This window comes from Vigna unguiculata, chromosome 7 (assembly GCF_004118075.2).
Source record: "Vigna unguiculata cultivar IT97K-499-35 chromosome 7, ASM411807v1, whole genome shotgun sequence".
In the NCBI taxonomy this organism is placed as follows: Eukaryota; Viridiplantae; Streptophyta; class Magnoliopsida; order Fabales; family Fabaceae; genus Vigna; species Vigna unguiculata.
In genome coordinates, this window is record NC_040285.1 from 38,946,255 (window position 1) to 38,968,683 (window position 22,429).

Below are 22,429 nucleotides of genomic sequence, written 5' to 3' on the forward strand. Positions count from 1 at the left end.
ACTTATATATTATGAAGTCCAAAAAATTTCGTCAGGATAGATTTTTTTTATTCTTTTTTTAAATCTGGCTCGGATACCATGTTAGATAATGAAGTTTAAGTCTAATTCAATCCCACAAAACTGACTTATAAGGTGAGGTTTGCACTCACTTATATATTATAAAATTTGTTTTATCTCTAATTGAGTTGGGACTTCAAATAAATATTGAGTATTATAAAAAGAATAAAAAACTTATGTAAATTTATTGTTCAAAATATCGATATTTCAAAGTTTTAAAAGGAAAGAAGTATACATCTTCTATAAAAGTTGAGTTTGTTTCTTATTAATGTTTTATTTTTTGAATTATTCTTTTAAGAAATCTATCGCTAATATTAGAAATATAAATGTAAGACTAAATTTTATATAAAATAAAAATAATAAAATTGAATAGCATAAAAATTATACATTTATTATGATGGTTCTTTGAAAAGAGTATCCTTATAAAAATATAACACGAGCCAAAATTCAATCTCCACGTGAATAAATGATTGACATCATCTAATAAAAAAATTTAAATTTATGATTTTTCTTCTTTTCTATATATTATTATACTTTCTATTTTTACATAGTTAAATTAAATATTATTTTAACTGCTTTTGTTAAAAGAAAGTTTATAAATTGATTATGGAAGTTGGACTCTTATATTATAGTGTTATATCTTTTTTTAATATTTTTCTCATAAATATCCATCACTATTAGAAGGCACTTATTTTTAAGATTAATAATCATATGAGAGTTTATGATTATATCGCCGTATAAAATTATAAAATTATTATGTAGTTATTAAACTCAAATAATATACTCGATTCTTAACATGGAGGTAGAGTATATAAGGATTATTGGATCCGTTTGTTTAAGATTATAATACAACTTTTAAAATAATTATTTATCTTTATTTTTTATAAAAAAGAAAAAGTGATTGATTTCTAAAATAAAAAGAAAACAAACATATGAACTTTAGAAAGCTTATTCACATATTTAATGTTTAACTATTGGAGTTGCTTGTAAACAAAAATTGTGTTATTTGCATTCATATAGTACTGGAATTTAGGATGAATTTTGATTTTATCAATTTGTTGATAAATATTTGTTAGTTAAATTTGTAGATAATTTAGAATTATTGTTTTTGAATTTTTTTTTCCATTAGTAAAATAGTACTATATTTTTCATTTTCTTTTAACTATTTTATAGTGAAATTTATTGATAATTTAATTTTCATCTTATCATCTCTTCGAATGTAACAACACAACAATATTCTAGTTATTTTTTAAAGTTAAATTTTATATATAGATAAGATTTTAATGAAACAAATAATAAAGGTTTATATCTATTTATAGATTTTATATTATTTTATCTATTAAAATTTATCTTTATTATATTTAAGTTGTTAAAAAATATCAAAATCATATTCACTCCTAATTTAAAAGAGAAAACTAAAAGTTTGTGTTCTTCTATTGCTTATAACAATGTGGCTTTCAAAGTTTTGATGATGAAAGATTCTTTCACATTTTTTTTTCGGTCGGTCGAGACTTTATAAAATAATTGTCTATTTACGATCTTTATGCAAATATCATATTATTCTCCGTTTTCTTGAAATATTTTAGAACAATAGAAAAGTACGAACTTGTTACGACGTTTTTCATATCCGTTTTTTTTATTATTTACTGATATTACAGGTATAAAGTACCATAGATGTTATTGGCAAAGAAATAGAAATTAAATATTTAAATTATTGCGAATACATTAAAATATGAAATTAAATATTTATGAATGCCCAAATATATTTTATAATTGAACCATGATTATCATAAATTAAAATTATTTGTTGTGATATTATTTTTAAAAGTTATTGAATACAAAATTGATTATTCTGAAGTAATACTACAATAGCAGTTATTAAAAAATGAAATTCAGATCTCCATAAACAGGTCTTAAAGGCTTAAACAATGGGGAAACAGAGAGTTGAAAGTGGATTAATTAAATTTTGATGAGAAAGTGGGGCCATCTAATTATAAAAAAGAAAAAACAAAGAGTGAGAAAAGAACCTTTTTTATTGAGTGAGAGTGAAGATAAGGACGGTTTTGAAGAGAAAAAGTGTTATGAGATTTGATGTAGGTTTATTAGGTCTTGCTTTGAAAAGTGGAAGTGGATTATGGGAGTACATGTATATTCATCTTTTTTTTTTCTCTTCTTATCTTAAATAGTTATATTCACATCTCAATTGATTTAACTCAATCACACTCAGATCCTCACGTCCTTTGGTACAAAATTATATATATTCACCTTTTCTTATGCTTTTAATAAAATAATATTTAAATTATTTCTGAATCATTATAATATATATGATTATATATATATATATATATATATATATATGGTTTACTCAGTGATTCTTACATTTTCAAATTACTCTTTATATTTTTCATTTTTTACTAAATTGAGTTTTAATATTTGTCAAATAAATATAGTTAATTTAGTCTTTAAATCTAAATTTTTTTGTTATTGTGTTCTATTGAGCTATATATTGAAAATTTTGTTTTTTTTTCTAATTACATAGGACTATTTTCTTTTATATGATACGTTTTATTCTTCAAAAATGATTTAAAATAAATAAAAACTAATCCAAATTTTGATGTATGATTAAGGGTGGTAACGCGGACCGTTCTGACCCGTTTAGCCCGACCTGCACTTGGTTCATCTCACATATTTAATGCGGATTGAAAAGTCTTGCCCATCCCATATAAGTGCAGGTTCACGGACCTGCGAGTTAGCCTGCCTTTCCTTCTTTTTCTTAAAAAAAAAAACTTATGATAAAGCTTTCGATATTCAATAAATTGAAAAACTTTAACAAGTTTACAAAATTAAACAAATACTTTGGAGAGTTAGATGATAAATTGATAATTCAATATTTTCATCGTATTCATATTCATACTTTGACATACACGATGTATTCTTCAAATTTTAACACATTCAAAAATACATAATACTTGTCTTTTTTCAATCATATAAGAATTTGGAACATTACGCAGGAGTCTAGAAGAAAAATAACTAATATACATAAATACAAATTATTTTTTATGCGGACTAGCAGATCAACTCGCGAGGACTCAATATTTTAGTCCACCCTGCATTTTTTTGACGAGCTTGCGGATCGGCCCGTCAAACCAAGCTCACAATAGTTAACAAATATATTTAACAAATATGGGGACTTATAATAAAAAAAATATAAGACCAAATTAATATATATATATATATATAATTGTTTAGTGTATATTTATATGTGTATTTTATAGTCCGATGCGGGAGATTTTTTTATTTTTTTCTAAATTTCTAATTTTGTAACTCAAATATTTTGAAATAAGAATTTATGCTTTTAAAAGATAACCATTTATGTTCATAAAATAATCTTCTAGCAAATGTCCTGTCAGACTTTACTAATAAGATAACACGTTCTTATAAAAATAGTCAAATCGTATTTAGGAAGTAATATTTTTCAGACACATTTAATTTATGACACTGGTACACTTCTACAGTAATAATCTAAGTATAGTATAGAGGCACTATTTTCTCATAACTTTCTTATATTATTTATAGATTTTTACTGTAATAATCCAATTACACTAAAGAGGTAATATTTTCTCTGACTTTTATCCCTTCATTTCTGATTATCACACCAAAAATATTAACGATCCAAACAAAAATCCATCACTCTCATTGATTTTGGAACTAGCAATAAATATTCTACGATTTTTCATAGAAATGGTAATTGGTTCTAATTAACTTATACCTATGAATAGAGGGTTATTTTTTCTCTCAAGTATTCTATATTTATAGAAGGTTAATTTTTCTAGCAAATATATTTTTTTCACATTTATAGTTTTTCTGTTGAGATCTTTTTGTGATTTGAGCATTAATTACAGTTTGTGTAATTAACAAAAACCAAATTCTCTCTAATTTCATCTCCACTTTCAAACTCTCCATTTATAATTGACCTTTTAATTAGTTTTTATTAAAAAAAAATTGTAATGTAATCATAACTTTCTTGTTAAATAATGCAACTAATTCAAGCTTAATCAAATGCTTATAAAGAAATATAAAAATCATATCAGTACATTAAAAAAAACATCTACTGTACTAAAAACATTGATGCATGTGTCGGTGTTGATGTAAACGTTACAGTGAAGTATAGCATTAAGTGGCGAAGAACATAAAAAAAATGACATTAATATTTTTTTGCAATCAACGACAAAAATTAATCACGGACCTAGACATTCTAGGTTGGCCTTATTGGGCTTTAGCCCATTAAATCCAAAAGAAATTTTAATTATATATACAATACAACAACTGTAGAAGCCTATTAATACAGGACTACTATTAACTGATGTAGGATAAGGATGTTCTGAATTTTCAAAAGATTAATTACCGATAAACTATAATTTTAAAAGATTAATTAACTTTCTAATGATGAAGTAAAACCACTTTTAAAGAAAAAGGAAACTTTAGCATAATTTTTAATTAGTTTGGGGTTATTTGTCTCGATAAATTTTAGCACAAACTTTTATCAAGAAGATTCGCGAAAACAAACTTCAATTTAAGTTAAAAAATAATATGAATTATGAATAAGTTTGTCCTTTATAATTCATGTTGATGGTTAGGTGCTTAACTTAAATTATCAAACTTCTCTTAATTCGGCATAGTGCTATGTCTAGATTGAAAAGGGGACAATTTTGAATTATGACTTTTTTATACTTTTTCATGAATATAATTCAGTCCAATAAAAATATACAAACAAACAAAAATAATTTTTTATCAATATATTTTCTAAATGTTATTAAGTATTTTGAACCACGAACTCATTTTTTTATCGCTAATAATTTAAAAAATAATAATTTTGAAATTATTAATACATAATTGTGTTAAATAAATACCTATAAAGTATCTTTAGGATCTAAATCCAACCTAACAGAATTAATATATCATAAAAAGTTATTGATAGATTCTTTTCACCACTCACTCTCCCATTAAAAATTTCACACTCTAACTTACCACCCTTACAATATTTTAATTCAGTATTTTTTTTTTTAGTCATTTTTACGAATCATTAAACAACATAGAAGCATGAATGATAAAAAAAATTAGTCAGGAAGTTCATTTAGTAATAGTGGGTAAACAAATAAAATATTGTATTATTATAATTTAAATCTTTTTGATGTAGTGTATGGTTGTTGTATTCAGCTTTAACTTCAGTGGAGCCATCTAATTTTGTCAGATTTTTTAGGTGACTATTGTCAACAATAATTAAGTAACATCAACTAATAAAGATGATTTGCCTTTTTTATGTTAAAACAATAGAAATAATCTTCATTTTTCGTCATTTTTTTTTTTTTGCTAAAAAACAAAAAAGCTTACCTTATTCATTCCATTCACATGAATTATGCACATGTAAGCACGGTACGTCATAAGATTCTCACGTTCCCAAGTTTCGTTGAATCCACTTGAATTATGTGAATGCAAACACGCTTTCCACTTTTATGCAACATTTTTTAATGTTAAGGTATGGTTTTCCACTTGAGTTATGGTATTTTTTTTTAATTGATTATAGTAAAAGATAAAAAGATGGACAAAGAATTTTCGATAAAATTAAAGCTAGTCAAATTGAAGTATATATATCCAACTCTCACGAAAGTGAAACAAAAAATAAAGTTAAGAAAATTATAGCATAATATGAGCATAAATTTTATAATAAGAAAATGTAACTCTTACAAAACCACATGTAAATAGGTTGGCCTATTATACACAACTATGTGTAGGGATTGCAAAATGGACACCATTCAAAGTGAGATGAGAATTTTAAATCGTCAATCAGTTTTGGTTTTATGTGTTTGGTTTGTGAATTTGATAGTCCAAAATGAAGAAAATATTATATTTAAAAGATTAAAATTTTTATATTATATTTTTTGAAAGTTTAAATATATGATAATATTGTATGCTAAATTATTAATACTCACAGATTAAATTTTAATTATTAGTTTATAATAAAATAATTTAACATATAAATATAATAATTATTTTAATTTATCTAATTAAAAATATTAGCTAATTAATTAAATGTTTAAAAAATATACATATGATTAAATATGTTTTTAATATTTATTTATATATATATATATATATATATATAATATTTTTTTAAAAATAATTAAAAAAATAAAAAAAGAAAATATCACGTTTCATCTCGATCCAATTCACTTTTGACGGGTCAGCGACAAGTTAGGTCAAAACATGTTAGATTGACTCGTTTTACCTGTCCTAACTATATGGGTATTTAATGCATTTCCTCGCAACATATCTTAATTTACTTTTTTATGTTTAAATTTAATATTCAGTTATGGATTTTTTTATTATAAAATACTAGAAACAAAAAACACGTTATTATTTTTTTTAAGTTTGAATTTACTGATTTTATAGTACGTAGGATTGAAAACGTATATTCTCTAAGTATTATTCTTGAGTAGTATTGTAAAATCAACTCATTTTTATTTTTATCTTAGCTACTTTAAACGATTTATACCCATCACTGCATTCATACCTGTTTTTTTGCATCTGGGTGGTCTTTGGATGATTTTGAAAAACATTTTGGTTGTTTGATTAAACCTTAAAAGCATCTTTAAATATATTTAAAAGATTTTCATTTTATAAAAACCCTAAAAATATTTTTAATCGATTTTTATTTTTAAATAAGATTTTTTTTAACTAGTAAAGATGCCTTTATAAATAAATAAGTTTTAAAACAAAAAACAAAAAAAAACAAATAGACTTGGCCACATCAATTACATTGTAATGAATGAAATGGGCTTGTTTTTGGATTAAGCACTGCTTGAAGCAGAATTGGGCTATTTCGGATTACCACACCCAGAAAATGCCATGGCACTCAATTGAGGGAGTTGCTATTTACACTCCCCTTTCTATTATTATTTCCACAAACACTCTGGAAATTATTCTTTATTTTTTCTGTGAACAATGATTCTCCTATGCACATATTTTATTTCATATATAACATCAAGTTTGTTAAGACAATATCATCAAAGTCAATAATTAAATTTAAGATATTGGTTTGTTTTAAAATTTGATAGTTTTATTCTGGTTTGGTTTTAAAAGCCGTCTTAATAAATTAAGATAGAAAATGATTTTAAAATATTTTTTTTATGTAACAAATTTTGAACGTTGTGAAACAAGAAGTCTTTTTTTCTTCTATGACTTAATTAATATTTTGATCTTTGTATTAATATATTTATTTTGGTTTATATATTTTTTTACTCAATTAAGTTGTAATATTTATTAAGTAAAGTTAATTGGATTCTTTTTATTAAATTGGTGTTAATGGCATATAACTAAATATACGAAGCCAATAGTTAATTAAGCCTTTTTTCTCAACTCAAGACTAATCATAGTCTAGAAATAGAAGAAAAGAAAAGTTCAACTACTTAAAAGTTTAAGATGGAGGGGAAAGTACGTGTGGGGGTATTTTTGGAAAAGTAACTCTAAAAGATGTATATTAGTAGAACAGGGAGGTGTTTATAGAATAAGCGCTCACTGGACTCTGAATCAATGAATCTACGGGCTTTTGAGTCCACTAATTTGCTGGTTCATTCTGAAAGGAGTGTGGTGTAGTATAAGAAATGAATGAGGTGTAACAAGAAATAACCGATACGTGTGGTGTTAGGAATCCAAGTGTGAGTCTAAGTCCCACATTGACCAGTATTGAGAAAGTAGAGCACCATATAAGGATCAAGGCCCATAAACCCATTGCCTTAAGGTTTTGGGTTGAGAGTGGTGTCAGTATCTTATGTGGTTAGGCTCATATCTCATTGGTGTTGTTCTCCCCAGTGAAACCCCCTCTGTAAAAACTTGACAAGTGGTATCAGAGCCGATGGTTAATACCGGCTCAGACGAGTGCAGTATAGTCCTAGTATCGAAAGTCTTCCTGACAGTGTTGGTCAGGTCAAGCGTGTCCCGTTAAGAATAACGGCGGTACAGAAAAGGGCAGAAAAATTAGTACTCGTGGTTGGGAATGCTTCCGCTGGAGGGGGAGTGTACCAATGTGGTTGAAGGGACTCACCCTTGAGGGGGAGATTGTTAGGAATCCAAGTGTGAGTCTAAGTCCCACATTGACCAGAAATGAGAAAGTAGAGCACTATATAAGAATAAAGACCCATAAACCCATTGCCTTAAGGTTTTGGGTTGAGAGTGGTGTCAGTGTCTTATGTGGTTGGGCTCAGATCTCATTGGTGTTGATTCAGGTATATCACCAAGATCGTCATCATCATCATGTTCCTCTTGAGCATCATCAATTGGAACCTCTACTCCACTTCCAAACTGTTGATCATCAACATCACCATGTTGCTCATTGTCTTGAGCTTCCGTTTCAACATTCTCCAAATTGTGAGCGGGCAACCTCATCGGATTACCATCAGTGAGATTACTATCTTTCTCGGGTGTGGTCTTCTCCACCTTATCAATGTCTTCAATGGTCTGGTCTTCCATGAATTGTACATCACGACTTCTAACAAGCTTCTTCTCAACAGGATCATAAAACCTGTAGCCAAATTCATCCTCACCATAGCCAATAAAGATACATTGCCTTGTCTTTTTATCTAACTTGGATCTTTCATCCTTAGGAACATGAACAAATGCCCTGCAACCAAAGACACGCAAATGATCATAGCTAACATTCTTACCAAACCAAATTTTGTCTGGCACCTCAGTATTCAAAGCAACTGCGGGACTGAGATTAATAACATGCACAGCTGCAAGCAATGCCTCTCCCCAAAAGTGCTTAGGCAACTTTGCTTCTGAAAGCATACATGTAACCCTTTCAGCCAAGGTCCTGTTCATCCTCTCCGCTAGACCATTCAACTGAGGAGTTTTAGGAGGAGTCTTCTCGTGTCTAATACCATGCTGCCTGCAATAAACATCAAAAGGTCCACGGTACTCACCACCATTATCACTACGGATGCATTTCAGCTTCTTGCCTGATTGCCTCTCAACCATAGCATGAAATTCCTTGAACTTTTCAAGTACTTGACCTTTCCGCTGAAGAGCATAGACCCATAGCTTCCTGGAACAATCATCAATAAAAGTAACAAAGTAAACTGCACCACTAAATGACTTTACCTTTAATGGGCCACAAACGTCAGAATGCACCAATTCAAGTAATTCTGACTTCCTTGAGGGTGGATGCTTCTTAAAAGATACTCTGGTTTGTTTACCAGCCATGCAATGAGAACATTTCTCCAATTCTGCATTTCTCAATCCCATAAGCACATCCTTTTTAGCTAAGCAGTTAAGCCCTTTCTCACTTATATGACCAAGCCTCCGGTGCCACAAAGATGCCTCCATATACATAGCATTCACACTGTCTTTAGCAACCAAAGCTTTAGTCCAATACAATTTAGATTGTTTCTCCCCTCTGGCCATAACCAAGTTACCTTTAGTGAGCTTCCATTTACTAGAACCAAAGTGATTGTCATAACCACAATCATCAAGCAACTGCACAGAGATTAAATTAAAACGGACATTCGGAGCATGTTTGACTCCTTTAAGCAACAACTGCACTCCCATGTTGGTTTGCAGGCAAACATCACCAACACCAATCACTTTAGACTCACCATCATTACCCATCTTCAACACTCCAAAATCACCAGAAGTGTAAGATGTGAAGAACTCCTTCCTAGGTGTAACATGCAGTGTAGCACCACTATCAATAATCCATATGCTCTCATCAGATACAAGATTAACGGACTCAAAGTCACGAAGAAGAACAAGATCACCATCTGTAGCAGTAGTGACACGATCATCATCATCATGATCATTCTCTCTCTGTTTGCCCTTCTTGTCTTTGTTCTCCTTTTTCCACTTAAAACAGTATTTCTGAATGTGTCCAGTTTTATGACAAAAATGGCACTCTAAATTCTTGTATCTTGACTTGGACTTGCTCCTACTCTTCTCTCTACCACCTTTATGTTCCTTTTTCTGACTTCTCCCCCTAGCTTCTGTAACAAGCATCTCAGACTGAGATGAAGAACCATGTGCCTTCCTTCTCATCTCTTCATTAAGAGCACCGCTCTTTGCCATCTGAAAAGAAACAACACCATTCGAGGCAGAGTTCGTAATTGAAACCCGAAATACCTCCCAAGACTCTGGTAGAGTATTAAGCAACCATAATCCCATAACTTCGTCATCAAACTTTATGCCCATTCCTGACAATTGATCTAGGAGCCCTTGAAACTCATTTAAGTGATCAGAAATAGAAGAATTCTCCCTGTACCTCAAATTCATCAAGCAATTTAACAAATACAATTTATTATTGCCCGACTTAGAAGCATACAAAGACTCAATCTTCTCCCACAAAGCTCTGGCATGTGTCTCATTAGCAATATGATTATAAACATTATCTTCAACATATTGCCGAATAAAACCACATACCTGTTGGTGCTCAAAGTCCCATTCTTCTTCAGACATAGAATCTGGCTTCTGTGTAGCAAAGACCGGAAGATGCAATTTCTTGACAAATAATAAATCTTTCATCTTGCCCTTCCACAAATGATAATTTGTACCATTCAAAGCAACCATCTTTGCATTTGCCTCCATCATTCAAGCAAGTAAATATAGCCCAACCAAGAGCTCTGATACCACTTTGTCAGGTTTTACAGAGGGGGTTTCACTGGGGAGAACAACACCAATGAGATATGAGCCTAACCACATAAGATACTGACACCACTCTCAACCCAAAACCTTAAGGCAATGGGTTTATGGGCCTTGATCCTTATATGGTGCTCTACTTTCTCAATACTGGTCAATGTGGGACTTAGACTCACACTTGGATTCCTAACATTCTCCCCCTCAAGGGTGAGTCCCTTCAACCACATTGGTACACTCCCCCTCCAGCGGAAGCATTCCCAACCACGAGTACCCCTTCTCGTACCGCCGTTCATCTTAACGGGACACGCTTACCTGGAACTCTTTGCCAGGAAGACTTTCGATACAGGGACCTTACTGCACTCGTCTGAACCGATTTTAACCATCGGCTCTGATACCACTTTGTCAGGTTTTACAGAGGGGGTTTCACTGGGGAGAACAACACCAATGAGATATGAGCCTAACCACATAAGATACTGACACCACTCTCAACCCAAAGCCTTAAGGTTTTGGGTTGAGAGTGGTGTCAGTGTCTTATGTGATTGGGCTCAGGTCTCATTGGTGTTGTTCTCCCCGGTGAAACCCCCTCTGTAAAACCTGACATGTGGTGTATCCCTTAAAGGGAAAGATAGCAGCGGAGACGTATGATTATGAAGTTAGGTTTGGTTGAATTGAATTGAAGAAGAAAACAGGCCAAAGAAAACTGCGACATTATGGGATTCTCAGGTCAAATAGGCTGCTGCTGATTTTGTTGTTACAACACGAAACCCTAATCAATTTCTTATTTTAATGATGTTTTTTCTTCATTCATCCTATTCTTTCGCTCTACGTATGCGTCTACCAGGTTGCACTCCTTATTATTCCTACCTACGTATTTCACTCAGCTGTATACAAATAATTATTATCTCAAAAATTAAAATAATAATCGTGATTATCAAGGCTACCCATTTCATTAAGCTGTTTACAGATATTACTTAATTAAAAAATTTAGCATTACATAAAGAATAATATTGTCTATATTTATGTTTGGTAGCTTGTCATTGCCTTGTCTTAAATAAAAGAATACACGTTAAAGATGTTGTCAAACTAGATTTTGTTCTATATTTTTCAATAATTTGTCAAAAGAATAAATGTATAAATTATTCTAAAAGTTATTTTAGATTCTAAAAAGGGTAATTGAATAACATCTCCATTGTTTAACTACTCTAAGACGTGATCCTTAAAAAAACTCTAACAATTGTTGCTTATAAAAAAATTGCATTGAAATTAATGATATTCTGTTGCTCATCAAGCAATGATTATTTCAATAAAACATATCTTTCAAGAGTGTACGCTGTCACATTTTTTATTTACGAAGAATACATTGGGTTGTGTATAAAATAATTATAGGATGGAATTCGGTGTTGTTTCTGTACTATTTAAAAAAGTAAATATATAATATTTATGTATGTATGTATGTATGATTAGACCAAAAATTATAGTCATTAGTCAGGATGTAATTTTTTTTTACGAAAGAGTATACTAATAGTCCAAGCATTACGATTCAATTGTGATCCAACCCAATTGACTTCTATTACAAGACAATTGATGTTACCTGCAATAATTTCTCCCTCAACTGTTGTCTTACTATAAATTTTACTAACTTAGTCCACCTGACCTCCGTCACAGAATAATTTCACAATCTGCAACAATGTATACCATTATAATTTATTGAAAATAAAGATATCGATAATTATATTTAATAAGTTAAAAAATAATTTTTATAAAAAATAGAGATCATTTGATTAGTATTCATCGTAATGTATTGTGTGTAGTGTTGTTGGGAGGCCTAGTTGAAGGTAGGCATGGCCAAAATTAAGCAAAAGGAGAATGTAAGAGCCAAATATGGGAAAGAAACATATTTGGTTTGTTTTTCTTTAGGTAATTGTCTATACACTCAATCACATACACATTTTTCAGTACATGTTCAATGAATTGAATTAGGACAAGGGTCGTGAAAACTTGTTTTGCCTTCACATTTATGGATATTTATTTTTATAATTTTTTAAAAATAAATTATTTTAGAAGATGCGCATTATAACTTAACCCTAAATCGTAAGAGTTAATGAAAACCTAACGTTGTGATGATACATAGATAGATACATGCAGTAGTATTATTGCCTAGGGTGTGATGACTATAACATTGACACACATACCTATGACATTTTATGTATGACAGTGTATGAAAAGAAAAGGAGTGAGAAAAGGACAAAAGCTTCTCATTATTAGTTTCTAAAGTTATGTGCCAACTTTTCTCTCACCTCTATTTAGTCAACACACACTCACGTATTCTCACATGCACAGGCTACTATCACTGCCCTGTCTTATTGAGTTTCCACAAAAATAAAAGAATAATAAATAATCATAATAATATCGATAATAACAATGATGTTGCTGTAAAAGTAAGACTATTTTATTTTTACAAATTCAGTTAATAAACTAAAATTTACACGTCTTGAATTTAAATATATCCCAAGATAAAATCAATTTAAAATTTATTTTGATATCAAATTTATTAGTATATTATATTATTCGTTATTAAAATATTTGTTATTTGTTGATTTTACAATGTTGAATTATATTTCAAGTTTGTTTGTTAATATATACTGTGATATTTTCTGCTAAACTTTTGGTTTAGTACTCTTATAAGTGTTTTTTTATATATATTTTTTCTTAATAAATTTGATGACTACCATTTTTATTTAGTTTTCTTCTCACTATTGCAGTGACTCCGTAGTGTTAGAGAATCTTATTACGAAGTCTTAGTGTTTTAGTATATTTACTGGATATTATAAATAAAACTAATACATTAATATAAGTTACTTTATAAAGAATTAGCGAATTTTGACCACTCAGAGAGTCAAAAGAATACAACCTATAAATTACTTTATAATTATGATGTCAACATAACTGTTTAATTATTATCAAATTAAATTAGCTATCAAATAAACCTCTGTTATTAAAAAGTCGTCTTTTAATAAAAGATTTAGCTTTGAATATACATATTTCTTTTAATTTATTCTTTAACCAACTAGACCTACCAAATAAACGCATTTCTAAACTCTTATATCAACATATATTAATATATTTTTTTGTAACAGCTATAGCGAAAAAACAAAAATTAATCCTAAAAACACAAATGTCCTAATCTGAAAGAAAGAAGACACTTATGTTAATCAAAATACTGTTCAATTATTTTACATTTACTTTTTCTTATCCTATAACTCGTAACTTTTAGGAAAAAAATCATTAATAAAATCTATAAAATAAAACAGGGAAAATTTAAACTTTAAGAAACCAATTATTTTATAAAAAAGGAAGAATAGGTTTACTTTATATATTTAACTTTTACATCTCTTAGTTGTTCATTAAATTTATCTTTTAAATGAAAGACTACTGCTACATTCTTAAAATTTCAAAATAACCAAAATATGTTATTTTAATCAAATTATGCACCTATGCTATAAAAAAAAACTTTACATTATCAATAAAAATATTATTGTTAATAATTAAAATTAACAAAATGTATTAATTACTTAAAAATCAGTTAAACTTACAATTTATTTCCTTTTTCTTGAGAAAAAAAGCTTATTACAAATAACAATTCTGATTGAATAAATTGTGTAATTTATTTGAGGTATGAATATATAATTTGTGGAAAGAAGAGAAAACGACATTGAGACCTTGTTTTTCGCTGGTCACATTTGTTTCCTCCCGGAATTCTCTCATTCCAAAAGTTTTACTGTATAAATCAGTACACTGTTCTGGTTTTGTTCAGAACAGAACTGATACCATTCTGCAGAAAGAAAAAAATAATAATAATAAACTTTATGATTATATTTGACAATAAACAATTATTAAGTAGATTCTCCTCCCACTTGCTATGTATTTCAGCAATTCAACAATTACTTTCATGATTTTGTCCCATTGAAGAAAAAAAAATGCACACTTTATTTTTATGTTGAGTTGGGTTTCTTAGTCATATTTGTGTTTCCAAAATAACGGCTACGACGGTAAACTTTCTCATTCTACTCAACAACAAGTTACTGTTATCAGTATTTTGCGTCATTCTTCGCTCAAACCTTCTTTCTTTCTTTTTCTTGCCGTCAAAATTTTTCTGAACTGGATATCAAACCCATGCGTGATTATTGCACCATTATTTCATCATTAAATATTGCTTTCTTCTCTATCATTACAAATTTATTAAACACGTACGAGTTGGTGACAATGCACACGTCCACTTAACCCATTAAATTATTAACCAATTTCACCCTTCTTTCCGTCTTTGTTACAGAGAGGTTATGCAGATATCTGTTATATGATTAAATAATACGGAAACGATGAGGATTTTTCTAAACAGTGAAAAACTATAAATTGAGTTAAATTTAAGTGTAAATAAGTTTTTTTACGTATGATGATAAGTTCAAAATTGTTTTAAGCGCACTTTATTTTGTTTTTAATTGGTAAAATTTTTTAACATAATTAATCCATGTACAAGTTGAATATAAAAAGATTAAATATTAATGAATGATCTTATATTATAAATTTATATTATTTTTTATATAATTATTATAAAAAAATATGTTTAATTTTAGTGGAAAAATATAATTAATAACTATAATGATCAATTTATACCAATTCATATTTAGAGACATACGTACATCAAAATTGTTATCTTTTATGAAGATTTTTAGTAACAATTTTAAAATTGTTACCGTACTGAAAATCATAATCTATTATCTACCGCTATGCTTATCTAGAATACGCCTAAAATATTGTTGTCTAAACTTTAGTACATAATTTTTGTGATTTAACTCACAATTTTGTGTTGTTCTCTAAAGCAACTTTTGTTGTAGTGTGTCAATGATCAATTTAGAGACCAATTCACTATAGAGACAAATTTAAAAAATATTTTAGTTACCAATAATTTTTAATTTATAAGTTAGTATCTAAATTGGTCACTACAATGATGAATTATATTTTATTCCTAAAATTAATCATTAATTAAATATATTATTGTAGTGGAGTTTATTGTAAGTGCAAAACTAAACATTAATTAGTGATCTAATTGTAAATAGTATGATAAATCTAACAAACAATAAATCTCACTAAAATTTAAATGATTACGATACTAGATTAAAAATATGTTTTAAACCAAACTTACAAAAAAAAATTTGAATTCACTTTATAAACTTGTATGGTGTAACTGTATTTTATTTCCAATTATCGTAAAACACCCATTAAATAAATAAACGATGCGCAATGCTGAGAGAATAAAGTTATCGGACTTTTTCAATTTAGATAAGAAATGATCTAATATTTTATATGAAGGGATGACACGAAGAATTGTCAAAATTTAAATAAATAATCCTTCTTAGAATGTAGCTATATTATGTGAATGATCTTTGTAAGAATGAAAGGTTTTTGAAATTAATGCGAGTAAACAGATTCTTATTACAAAGCTCAAACCTGATATTTCAAAAGATTTCAAAATTTGGCAATATGAGGAAAAATACAAATTCGTTTTGTGACCGAAAGAAGAGGACCAGTATTATAATGATGCAGTAAGTTAGAATTTGTTGGGAAGATGAAAAATAGGGTTCTTGGGTCCATTTTTAGGGATAGATTTATGAGATATTGAACAGTGAAATCACGTGGAATTGCAGAGCTTAAATAATGGTTTTGCATCGATGGCGTAAATCTTTAAAGTGAGACGATAAGGGCATTAATAATGTATGAATGAAAATTGAAGAAGAAAAACGAGGAAGCGAGAGATGACGTGGCAGGTCGATCTTATCCAAAACTGAGGAACCTAGACGCCCACGAGTAAAATTCCAAGTGGGAGCCACGTGGCATGGAACCATGGAACATTGTTTGAGTAGTTCTATATTTTTGTTCCGATTCGGTTCGGTTGGATTTTGGATATTTAAAATTGAGGTTGGTAGTTTCCAGAGAGAATCAGAAGTGGGACCCATCACCTGTTCTAAGACGTCACTGTCATTCCCACCACCACCACCCTTCGCCGACAACTCCACACTGCTTCTTCACACTCTCTCACACACACCTCACCAACCTCTCTTCAATTCTATCTTTTTCTTTTTTATCCTCACTCCATCTTTTCGATCTAGATTCTCTTACATGCTCCTTCGCAATAAAAAAATATAACACTTTTCTTCAAAACAATAAATTATTTTTGTATAATAAAATTGTAATCTTACGGATTGCATTATGACTGTACAGTTATTATTACACTCGATCAGCAATAATAGTTTTCAAACATTTAGTTATTTTTAAAACTATTTAAAATAGAAATATATATGTTTCTTTTTTTGTGTTTGTTACGAATTTAAAGTACATATATATTGATGTAGGCATAATTAATTATATAAATAAGTCAACTATCTTTATTACATTTGTTTACGATCGAGTAACATACATTTATTTCAAATAAAAGAGTCAACTATGTGTATAAATATGCCATTATTAATTATTTAAGTAAATTAAAATTTAAAATTTAATTAAAATTAATTTATAACAACCAAATGCTATATACATTACTTTAAAAAATAATTAATCTATCGTCATCAATTAAATTATTCATAAGTTTTTCTCTATCTTTTTCTTTCAATTACTGTTTCTTAAACATTAAAGTTAATTTTGTCTTACTATTACCTTTAACATTATTTATCATGATAATGAATATGATTAAAATATATAAATTAAATAATGCAATTTGTGGCAAGTATCACTCTGCATAAAATAGTGTAATTTGTTATAAGATGTTTTTGAAAAAATTCTTATTAAACATGCACAGATAAAAGGGTCACAACATATCCATTCATAAAGTGGTAAAATATTTATCGAAAAACATAAACATAATAATGATTATGTAATGAAACTCACTTAAATTATTCTCATTAAATTTTATTACTAATAAAGATAAAATTTGCTTCCATTTATATAATGAAAATCAATATATTCTTATGGATATGAAATCCCCAATACATTTTTAGTGCCAAAGATATTTATGATCATGTCTGAGAATTGAGAGCACATAAGCAAGTCACACATTAAACTTAAATTTCAATCAAATTAAACTATTTGTGGTTACAATATCATATTAAAGTAAAAAAATTTATGTCTAACTCAACTTTATTAAATCAACTTAGTAAGGCAATGTTTGTTCTTATTTATATATTACAAAATTGTCATTTCTCTTAAAGACGTAAGTTTTTACTTAAGTAATACAAACAATATAGAAATAAATAAATAATAAAGATGACAAATAATAAGATTTGTCAAGAAATTGATTTTAGTGACCCGTTATATATAATTTTTTTCTCATTTGCAAAACAAGTTTAACCATGCAATTAATTTTAAAATCCACAAAAATAACTTCATTTTTAGATTAACAACAATAAGCAATCAATATATATTAATTTGTTTGTTTGCCTAAGATAATTTACAATGTTAGTAACATTCCATTTTGAATTTTTTATTTGAAGTGTACTATCATATAACATATCTCTTTAGGTGAAAAGTACCAATGATTATGATAATTATTTTTGACAATTCTTAAGAGTAGTCATGGTTTTATTTAAACTCCATCAATCAGCTTAATGATTATTTAAAATAAAAAATATGTTAATTAAAGAATAGAAAAACATAAAATCATAATAAAATAAGTTAAAACTAAAATGATTTAAAAATAAAAAATAAAAATCTAATTATAAGTAAAACTGTATAAGTGGAAATTATTTAAAATAAAATTAGACAATAGCTATAAGTTATAACATATTAATGATAAAAGAAACTAATTGAGTATGTCTCGGGAACAATATTAAAATAAAATCATAATCACTACATTGACATCCATAAATAAAATCGACCCACGTAGAAGAAAAAGTATGACAAATTAGTTTATTGTTCGCTTCTGAACACTTCTGTAAAAAAAAAATATTCCTTACTATAATTCCATTTTTCCCTATCGGACATTCCATTTATTGTGTCTCTATTTTTTCGACCGTATCTTTTATCCGTTTTCACCGAATAAAAACTCATAATTTCTGAATGGTTCTAAGTTCTTAATTGGGAAATTTCTGACAGTATAGGATTCATCGATCTGATTTTTTATTTAATCGATTTAATTCGGGTACTTGTACGGATAAAGTGTCACCTACGGCATGTTTACACTTTATACTTACATGTCAGTTGTACGGTCGGTAATAAAAACATTTAATTTTATTCTTCTTAAAGTAATTACTGGGATGTGACGTGCAATTTAATTTTTTAATAAATATTGATGTCTATTTCCATAATTAAAAGATTAGTACAAGTTGACAAATTTTATAAGAAAGAAAAGAGCTACTCACTCATAATCTTTTACAAGTAGGGTTAGGAAACTAGTTTTTATGTAGGAAAGTCAAACTTCTAATTATATATTTAAATATAATTCCTTTTATTGAAATACCTTAATATTACATATTGTTTTAACTTTTAATTATAAAAATATAAAGTTATTATGAAATAAAAATAAATTAAAACATTAATTAATGTAAATCCTATAAAATTCTTGCATTAAAGTAAATATTGTAGGACAAAGTCTTTTCAAATATTAATTAACTATTATTTGCTTTTTAAATCAATCTCTCTGTCCGGTAATTTGTGTTATTATTTAAGTCAAGTTTGAAGTTTGAGTTTTATGAGTGAATTGAGAAAAACTTTTTGAGTTTCATTAAAATGTTTTTAATAAAAGTTGTTGTTTAAGTAAAAATATTGTTCTATTGAAATATTAATAAGGATATTAAAGTGACTTAACTCGGTTTACATGATCAGGTTAAAAATAAGTTAATATAATTTGGCTAATCTTGTGAAAGGTTGTAAATTTTATAGTTTGTCTTGACTTGTCCAAACATTGCGTTATGTAGTAAAATGACTCACATAAATAAATATGATACCCAATTTATTTTATATATTTACGTAATATTATTAATGTGAATTGATTCAATTGATGTGTTATAGCATATTAATTAGAGATAAAATAAATATATGAGTGTAAATAACACTTTATAAATCAATTTTGTAAGGTTAAGTTAAGTTTGAACTCTTTTTCTTAATATGATATAAGATCATAATAAAGTTAGTTATTTGTTAAACCTATTGTATCATCCATTGTTGGAGACCTATTAATGTATAGTCTCACTTTGAAAACGTATAAATTTTGCCTTTGACGGGAAGAATGTATTTGAGATATTACATCAACTAAATAAGATAATTTAAAAAATATAAATGAATACAAATCTTATTTATAAACTAATTTATAGGATTATGTTAGATAAAAAAAAGTAAAAATGATAATAAAAACCAAAATATCAACTTATGTAATTAAATAAACAAACAAACATTTTATTTTTAACTTGTCAAACTACATAACTAAAACTATTAAACAAGTAAAAAATAATTAAAATCATATACAAATAATTAAATGTTGTTATTAGTATGATAGGATGAAACAAGCTTTATATATTTATTATTCAAAACATTAAATTAAATATTAATAAATGATAAATATTTTATTAAAATCAAGTAATATAAATAACTTATATTTTTCTATTTTCTCCACCGAAGTATACTTTATTTCAATTTCTATTTATTTTTAACCAAATAACTTCCGTTTTCCCCAATTTATTTTCCAATCAAACAAACTACCTTATCTAGTCTATTTCTAATGTATTTATTTACTTTTTTTTTTCCTTTAATAAACGAGGGAACTTTTACTCATATTATTACTATCACGAAGAAAAAAATAGAAAAAGAAAAAAAAGAATAATTCATTTAAAATTTATGTAAAGTTGACATTCATGTGAATAAAGCTGCTGCTCCACCGCTTTACTTCTAACAAAATATCAATTGAACTGACATCTGAATACAAAATTTAATAGTTTTTTATATTTAAATGAAAAAAAAACTTTTTATTTGCTCCTTAAATAAAGCCACACATGACATAATAATGTAGATGTTTTTACTTATAGTGATAGTATGATACGAAATACCAAACAATTAAAATACATATAATATTTGTATATGTGATTTTATTATAATCTGTAATATATAAAGTAAGCATTCCACACAATGGTAAGGAAGAAAAATATGGTAATGTCCATGGATGTAAAGTGTCATTTAAATGAAATTTCTCGGTGTGGTGATATGAGAAACTTTAATGTTTTATTTATTTTTAGAATGAGTAAAAAATTTACAGAAGAGGAATCACATTGATAAGTAATCGTTAAATTTTAACCTTTATTGCACCCTTTTATCATTACCAGATATTTTTCTAAGTGTATTAACACTGGTCATACAATGATGGTCTTGTGCTTGGTCCTGTGTATTAGGTTTGAATTACAATAACAATATTATTAATTATTTTGCTTTTATACACTTGTAATAATATAGTCACAAAATTTATTATTTATATTTTCAGGTCATTAATGAAGTGAAAAGTAATCAATAAAAAACAATAATTACTGTTAAGTTGTACGTAATGAAAGTGTTTTGAATACAAATTAAAAATACAATTTCAATTTATTAGAAGATATTTTTAAAATAATATAATTAAACAGGACATAAGTAGTTAATTTATTTGTAAAGGCTTGGGAAATTAGTCAATATTCCAGCTATGACATATTTAATTAAATTCTGTCTTTGAAACCGAGCAACTGGAGCATCACAAACATTTTTATTTTGTTGAATTCTTAATCTTTTCAAAGTCAAACTATAGATTTTTTCCTGTCAAGTCAAGTTGTTTTATTCAGGCATCGTACGGTTGATTTTAGGTAAAAAATTATTACTTTTTTAAAGTGTAATTATAAATAGAGAATTTTTTTTTCATCCACGGTACAATAGCTGCACTATAATTTTAATACAATATTTCTCCACACAATCACTTGAATGTTTGTTAGTTTTTTCTTCGGTGTTCCAATATAAAAGAAAAATTCTTACACATTTTCAAACAAAAAAGAAACAAAAAACAATTATTAGGAACTTTAATCGAACATGTGGCATACGTCATACTACATGCACCGATACTGAATTGAATTTGAATCTCACTCGGTGCTTCTATTCAGAAACAAAATTTATGAGTTATGATTCTACACAGTCAACCCACCTACATTGAAAATCACTCCAACAAAAGCAATATTTCAGAAACGAAGAACTTTTTACGAAAAACATCATATTTACCAATACATAGTTTATTCAGTTTTGGATTCACGATGGGTCAAAATCAGTGTTGAAGAAGTATAAAGCGAATTAAGCAGCATTTTTCTAAAGTGTTTTTTACCTTTCCTATGTTCTAACACGAGGGGTAAAGAAAGTGTTTGATTAAAATAGTAAAATTTAAGAAGTGGGTGAGAGAAGAATAGATAATTGTAGATTCCATGGATAAACACAGAAAAGATTCTACAGTTAAATTGATGGAAGAAGAATAAAGTAAAAACGGTTGGTGTTGGATTCTATTCGCGAAAGAGTAATTTATTGGTGTCGGTTTGACCGAAGAGACTTTTTATACAGAAAAAGATGATGAAGTTCGAGTAGAACACATTCTTCTCTCTGCAACCACGCGAGGTTTCAGGAATTGGAATGAGAAAACGGTACT